The sequence below is a fragment of the Ovis aries genome, chromosome Y, assembly GCF_016772045.2.
Source record: "Ovis aries strain OAR_USU_Benz2616 breed Rambouillet chromosome Y, ARS-UI_Ramb_v3.0, whole genome shotgun sequence".
NCBI classification, from domain to species: domain Eukaryota; kingdom Metazoa; phylum Chordata; class Mammalia; order Artiodactyla; family Bovidae; genus Ovis; species Ovis aries.
The window spans coordinates 11,912,177-11,920,481 of record NC_082741.1 but is presented as its reverse complement, the minus strand read 5'-3'; positions in this window follow the sequence as shown (position 1 = coordinate 11,920,481).

Genomic DNA, 8,305 nt, shown 5'->3' with positions numbered 1-8,305 from the left:
GTGCTACAACTAAGACCAAGCACAGCCAAGTAAATAAATACATATTAGAAAGAAAGAAAGAAAGAAAGAAAGAAAGAAAGAAAGAAAGAAAGAAAGAAAGAAAGAAAGAAAGAAAGAAAGAAAGAAAGAAAGAAAGAAAGAAAGAAAGAAAGAAAGAAGGAAAGAAAGGAAGGAAGGAAGGAAGGAAGAAAAAGATATGAGAATTCCCTGTTGATTTAGCAGTTAGGTCTTGGTCTTGGTGCTTTCCCTGCCAATGGCCAGGGTTCCACACCTGGTTGTGGAACTAAGATACCACAGGCTCCGCGGCATGGCCATCATAAACCCAGAAAGATCATTGAGGAGGAAATAACTCGGAAAGTTTGAAAACTAAGCAACATAACTGGAAACACGCTGAGGATAGAGTAAGGATTGCTAGGAACCCAAAGTACAAAAGTGGAACCTCTGTAATTCACAAGACTATTTAATGTTGTGGTTCAGGCTCCTCCTACTCCTACTTCTGAACCTAAATAACTTGTAGCTCCTAAGAAACATTGTTATGGAAAAAAGAAAATATTTGAACTGAATGATATTGAAAATAGCATTTTTTTTTTTGAGACAGAGCTAAAGTAGTTTCATGTGTTACAGTGCATTACGTTTGAAAAGAAGAAAGGTTGGCTAAACAATGCTCTAAGTCAGTGCTATTCATGGAAGTTTCTACAGCAATAGAAATTTTTAAAATCATTACTACATGTATTTCTTAATAGGGACGATTGGCTTTTCTGAGAGATGACGTTTATATCCTTTATCTGATCTTTCAGATGGAGTGTTCACCTTGTAGGAAATTTTTTTTTTTTTTTTTGGCCATGCTGTGAGGCTTCTGCCAGACCTCACCACCATGACCCACCCATCTCGAGTGGCCCTACAGGGCATGGCTTAATTTCATTGAGTTAGACAAGGCTGCGGTCCTAAGTGTGATTAAATTGACTAGTTTTCTGTGATTATGGTTTCAGTATGTATGCCTTCTGATGCCCTCTTGCAACACTTACCATTTCACTTGGGGTGCTCTCACCTTGAATGTAGGGTATCCCTTCACGGCTGCTCCAGCAAAGTGCAGCCACTGCTTCTTACCTTGGATGAGGGGTATCTTCTCATCACTGCCCCTCCTGCCCTTGAACGTGGAGTAGCTCCTCTAGACCCTCCTGCGCCTGCACAGCCACTGGTCCTTGGACATAGGGTTGCTCCTCTCAGCTGCCGCCCCTGACTTCGGATGTGGGGTAGCTCCTCTCCGCTCCTCTGTCAGAGCTTCTCTCTGAAATAATGTGGTCCACTGAAGAAGGGAATGGCAAACCACTTCAGCATTTATGCCTTGAGAACCCCATGAACACTATGAACATGCAAAATGACAGAATACTAAAAGAGGAACTCTGCAGGTCTGTAGGTGCCCAATATGATACTGGAGATCAGTGGAGAAATAAATCAGGAAATAATGAAGTGATGGCATCAAAGCAAAAACAATACCCAGTAATGGATGTGACTGGTGAGAAAAGCAAGGTCCGATGCTGTAAAGAGCAATACTGCATGAGGACCTGGAATGTTAGGTCCATGAACCAAGGCAAAATGGAAGTGGTCAAACAGGAGATGGCAAGAGTGAACATCGACATTGTAGGAATCAGTGAAATGAAATGGAATGGAAATGGTGGATTTAACCAAGGTGACCATTATATCTGCTACTGTGGGGAGGAATCCTTTAGAAGAAATAGAGTGCCATCATGGTCAACAAAAGAGTCCAAAATGCAGTACTTGGATGCAATCTCAAAAATGATAAAATGAACTCAGTACGTTTCCAAGGCAAATCATTCAATCTCACAGTAATCCAAGTCTGTGCCCCAACCAGTAAAGCTGAAGAAGCTGAAGTTGAATGGTTCTATGAAAGTCTAAAAGAACTTTTAAAACTAACACCCAAAACAGATGTCCTTTTCATTATAGGGGACTGGAATGCAAAAGTAGGACGTCAAGAAACACCTGGAGTAACGGGAAAATTTGGCCTTGGAATACGGAATGAAGCAGGACAAAGACTAATAGAGTTTTGCCCAGAGAATGCACTGGTCATAACAAACACACTTTCCCAACAACACAAGTGAAGACTCTACACATGGACATCACCAGATGGTCAACACTGAAATCAGATTGATTAAATCCTTTGCAGACAAATATGGAGAAGCTCTATACAGTCAGCAGAAATAAAAGCTGGAACTGACTGTGGCTCAGTTACCAAATTCAGAGTTAAACTGAAGAAAGTAGGGAAAACCACTACACCATTCAGGTATGATGCAAATCAAACCCCTTATGATTATACAGTGGAAGTGAGAAACAGATTTAAGGGACTAGATCTGATACATAGAGTGCCTGGTAAACTATCGACTGAGGTTCATGACATTGTACAGGAGAAAGGGATCAAGACCATCCCCATGGAAAAGAAATGCCAAAAGCAAAGTGACTGCCTGGGAGACATTACAAATAGCTGTGAAAAGAATAGAAGTGAAAAGCAAAGGAGAAAATGAATGATATAAGCATCTGATTGCAGAGTTACAAAGAATAGCAAGAAGAGATAAGATAGCCTTCCTCAGCAATCGAAGCAAAACACACACACACAGACACACACACACACACACACACACACACACACACACACACAGGAAACATCAGAATGGAAAAGACTAGAGATCTCTTCAAGAAAATCAGATATACCAAGGGAATATTTCATGCAAAGATGGGCTCGATAAAGGACAGAAATGATATGGACCTAACAGAAGCAGAAGACATTAAGAAGAGGTGTCAAGAATACACAGAAGTACTGTACAAAAAATATCTTCATGACCAATTTAATCATGATGGTGTGGTCACTCACCCAGAGCCAGATATCCTGGAATGTGAAGTAAAGTGGGCCTTCGAAAGCATCAGTATGAACAAAGCTAGTGGAGGTGATGGAATTCCAGTTGATCTGTTTCAAATCCTGAAAGATGATGCTGTGAAAGTGCTGCACTCAATATGCCAGCAAATTTGGAAAACTTAGCAGTGGCCACAGGACTAGAAAAGGTCAGTTTTCATTCCAATCCCCAAGAAATGCAATGCCAAAGAATGTTCAAACTATTGTATAATTGCACTCAGCTAACAAGCTAGTAAAGGAATGTTCAAAATTCTCCAAGCCAGGCTTCAGCAGTACATGAACCATGAACTTCCAGATGTTCCAGCTGGTTTTAGAAAATGCAGAGGAACCAGAGATCAAATAACCAACATCCACTGAATCATGGAAAAAGCAAAAGAGTTCCAGAAAAATATGTATTTCTGCTTTATTGACTATGCCAAAGCCTTTGACTCTGTGGATCACAATAAACTGTAAAATTTTTAAAGAGATGGCAATACCAAACCACCTGACCTGCATCTTGAGGAACCTATATGCAGGTTAGGAAGCAACAGTTAGAACTGGATGCGGAACAACAGACTGATTCCAAACAGGAAAAGGAGTACATCAAGGCTGTATATTGTCACCGTGCTTATTTAACTTCTATGTAGAGTACATCCGAGAAACCCTGGACTGGAAGAGGCACAAGCTGGAATCAAGATTGCTGGGAGACATATCAATAATTTCAGATATTCAGATGACAACAATCTTAAGTCAGAAAGGGCAGAGGAATGAAAAATCCTCCTGATGAAAGTGCAAGAGGAGAGTAAAAAAGTTGGCTTAAAGCTCAGTTCAGTTCAGTTCAGTTCAGCTGCTCAGTCGTGTCCGAATCTTTGCGATCACAAGAATCGCAGCGCTCCAGGCCTCCATGTCCATCAACATCTCCCGGAGTTCACTCAGACTCACGTTCATCAAGTCCGTGATGCCATCCAGCCATCTCATCCTCGGTAATCCCCTTCTCCTCATGCTCCCAATTCCGCCCAGCATCAGAGTCTTTTCCAGTGAGTCAACTCTTCACATGAGGTGGCCAAAGTACTGGAGTTTCAGCTTTATCATCATTCTTTCCAAGGAAATCCCAGGGCTGATCTCCTTAAGAATGGATTGGTTGGATATCCTTGCAGTCCTAGGGACTCTCAAGAGTCTTATCCAGCACCACAGTTCAAAAGCATCAATTCGTTGGCCCTCAGCCTTCTTCACAGTCCAACTCTCACATCCATACATAACCACAAGAAAAACCATAGCCTTGACTAGACGGACTTTTGTTGGCAAAGTAATGTCTCTGCTTTTGAATATACTATCTAGGTTGTCATAACTTTTCTTCCAAGGACTAAGAGTCTTTTAATTTCATGGCTGCAGTCAACATCTGCAGTGATTTTGGAGCCCCCCCCCCCAAATAAAATCTGACACTGTTTCTACACTTACCCCTTCTATTTCCCATGAAGTGATGGGACCGGATGCCATGATCTTCGTTTTCTGAATGTTGAGCTTTAAGCCAACTTTTTCACTCTCCACTTTCACTTTCTTCAAGAGGCTTTTTAATTCCTCTTCATTTTCTGCCATAAGGGTGGTGTTATCTGCATATCTGAGGTGTATGATATTTCCCCCGGCAATCTTGATTCCAGCTTGTGTTTCTTCCAGTCCAGCGTTTCTCATGATGTACTCTAAATAGAAGTTAAATAAGCAAAGTAACAATATACAGCCTTGACTTAGTCCTTTTCCTATTTGGAGTCTGTTGTTCCATGTCCAGTTTTAACTGCTGCTTCCTAACCTGCATACACATTTCTCAACAGGCAAGTTAGGTGGTCTGATATTCCCATCTCTTTCAGAATTTTGCAGTTTATTGTGATCCACAGAGTCAAAGGCTTTGGCATAGTCAATAAAGCAGAAATACATATTTTTTTTCTGGAACTCTCTTGCTTTTTCCATGATCTAGTGGATGTTGGCAATTTGATCTCTGGTTCCTCTGCCTTTTCTAAAACCAGATTGAACATAAAGGAATTCACGGTTCACATATTGCTGATGCCTGGCTTGGAGAATTTGAGCATTATTTTACTAGCATGTGAGATGAGTGCAATTATGCGGTAGTTTGAACATTCTTTGGCATTGCCTTTCTTTGGAATTGGAATGAAAACTGACCTTTTCCAGTCCTGTGGCCACTGGTAAGTTTTCCAAATTTGCTGGCATATTGAGTGCAGCATTTTCACAGCATCATCTTTCAGGATTTGAAACAGATCAACTGGAATCCCATCACCTCCACTAGCTTTGTTCATAGTGATGCTTTCTAAGGGCCACTTGACTTCACATTCCAAGATGTGTGGCTCTAGGTGAGTGATCACACCATCATGATTATCTGGGTGGTGAAGATCTTTTTTGTACAATTATTGCGTGTATTCTTGCCATCTCTTCTTAATATTTTCAGCTTCTGTGAGGTCCACACCATTTCTGTCCTTTATCGAGCCCATCTTTGCATGAAATGTTCCCTTGGTATCTCTAATTTTCTTAAAGAGATCTCTCGTCTTTCCCATTCTGTTGTTTTAGATTTAAGGGCCGAGATGTGATAGAGTGCCTGATGAACTATGGAATGAGGTTCGTGACATTGTACACGAGAAAGGAATCAAGACCATCTCCATGGAAAAGAAATGCAAAAAAGCAAAATGGCTGTCTGGGGAGGCCTTACAAATAGCTCTGAAAAGAAGAGAGGCTAAAAGCAAAGAGAAAAGGAAAAATATAAGCACCTGAATACACAGTTCCAAGGAATAGCAAGAAGAGATAAGAAAGCCTTCTTCAGTGATCAATGCAAAGAAATAAAGGCTTAAAGCTCAACATTTAGAAAACGAAGATGATGGCATCCAGTCCCATCACTCCATGGGAAATAGATGGGGAAACCTTGGAAATAGTGTCAGACTTTATTTTGGGGGGGCTCCAAAATCATTGCAGATGATGACTACAGCCATGAAAATAAAATCCCTTAATCCTTGGAAGGAATGTTATGAGCAACCTAGATAGCATATTCAAACCAGAGACATTACTTAGCCAAAATAGGTCTGTCTAGTTAAGGCTATGCTTTATCCAGTGGTCATGTATGGATGTGAGAGTTGGACTGTGAAGAAAGCTGAGCACCAAAGAATTGATGATTTTGATCTGCGGTATTGGAGAAGACTCTTGAGAGTCCCTTGGACTGCAAGGAGATCCAACCAGTCCATTCTGAAGGAGATCAGCCCTGGGATTTCTTTGGAAGGAATGATGATAAAGCTGAAACTCCAGTACTTTGGCCATCTCACGTGAAGAGTTCACTCACTGGAAAAGTCTCTGATGCTGGGTGGGAAGAGGGCAGGAGGAGAAGCGGACAAGAGAGGATGAGATGACTGGATGGCACCACTGACTCATTGGACGTGAGTCTGAGTGAACTCCAGGAGTTGATGATGGACAAGGAAGCCTGGCGTGCTACAATTCATGGGGTCTCAGAGAGTCGGACACCGACGGAGCGACTGAACTGAACTGATGTGCTTGGAAAAGACTAAGCAAATAACACTCTCTGATTGCTGATCTGTTAACCAGAACATGATCATGAAAACTGGTTTCTATTGTATTCGATGTTATTTTATTTTGTTCTGTTTGATACAGCATCTCTGTATCAACCTAGAGGGGTGGGATGGGGAAGGAGATGGGAGGGAGGTTCAAAAGGCAGGTATGTATGTAGACCTATGGGTGATTCATATTGAGGGAAATACATAATTGATTTATTTTAATTGGAGGCTAATTACAGTATTGTGGTTGTTTTGCCATATATTGACATGAATCATCCATGGGTTTAAGTGTGCTCCGCATCCTGAAAATCCACCGCCCCCACCTCCCTCCCCATCCCATCCATCTGGGTCATCCCAGTGCACCAGCCCTGAGCACCCTGCCTCATGCTTTGAACCTGGACTGGTAATCTCTTTCACATTATGATGATATACATGCTTCAGTGTTATTCTCTTTGACCATCCCACCCTCACCCTTTCTCACAGAGTCCAAAATACTGTTCTATACATCTGTGTCTCTTTTGTGGTTTCATATATAGGGTCATTGTTATAATCTTTCTAAATTTCATATATATGTACTAGTATACTGTATTGAGGTTTTTCTTTCTGACTTACTTCACTCGGTATAATAGGCTCCAGTTTCATCCATCTCATTAAAACTGATTAAAATGTGTTATTTTTAATAGCTGAGTAATATCCCATTGTGTATATATGTACCACAGCTTTCTTATCCATTCATCTGCTGATTGACATCTAGGTTACTTCCATGTCCTGGCTATTGTAAACAGTGCTGTAATGAACATTGGGGTACATGTGTCACTTTCAATTCAAGATTCCTTGAGGTGTATGCCCTGTAGTGGGATTGCTGTGTCATATGGCAGATCTATTTCCACTTCTTGAAGGAATCTCCACACTGCTCTCCATAGTGCCTAAAGTAGTTTGCATTCCTCATATTCAGGTTGACAGAAAAGAACAAAATTCTGTAAAGCAATTATCCTTCAATAAAAAAAATTAACTTAAAAAATAAAGGAGGAACTTCCCTGGTGGTTCAGTGGTTAAAAAAATGACTTTGCCAGCGCCAGGGACATGGGTTCGATCTCTAGCCCAGGAAGATCTCATTTGCCTCGGGAGACGAAGCCCATTTCACAACAACTACTGAGCCAGGCTTAATCGCTAGTGAAGCCCACTCAGCCTAGAGCCCATGTTCCACCACAAGAGAAGCCACGACAGTGTGAATCCTGTGGGCTGCAACTAGAAAGCAGCCCCCACTCACCACAATTTAGAGAAAGCCAATGCACAGAAGTGAGGATACAGTGCAACCAAAACTAAAATGATTTTGCAAAATTAAGGAGCTGCCGTCTTAGTGAGCAGGTGGTGAAGAGGGAAACCAGGGAAGCTTCTTGCGTCCGAGGGCTCTTTCTTGGTCACGTGGAGCTGCACACGCCTTCTCTGGGAGGGGAGGAGAGCCCTTTTCTAAAAGCAACTGTGGAATAGACGCCCATCTATGTGGCACCAGGCACAGCTAGCGGGGAGCAAATGGAGAGCAGAGAGACCCTCTGCTCATCCTCTCAGACTCGCTGCCTCCCTGGAAGTGTGCCTGCGCTGAGTGGAGGTGGGATGCTGAGCTCCTTCTGGATCGTGGCAAAAATTGATTCTCGGTTGGTATGACCCCGCTGCTGAACTTATATTGACGATTTTACTTTACCTGGAAGCACATGAAAGAGCAGGCTCTTCTTGCTTTTTGGAGTGAAGACATCAGCATGTTAAATTTGGTACCACGAACTTGGTGGCCACTAAGGAAGTCATTCAGTCATGTGTAACTCTTTGTAAACCCATGGGC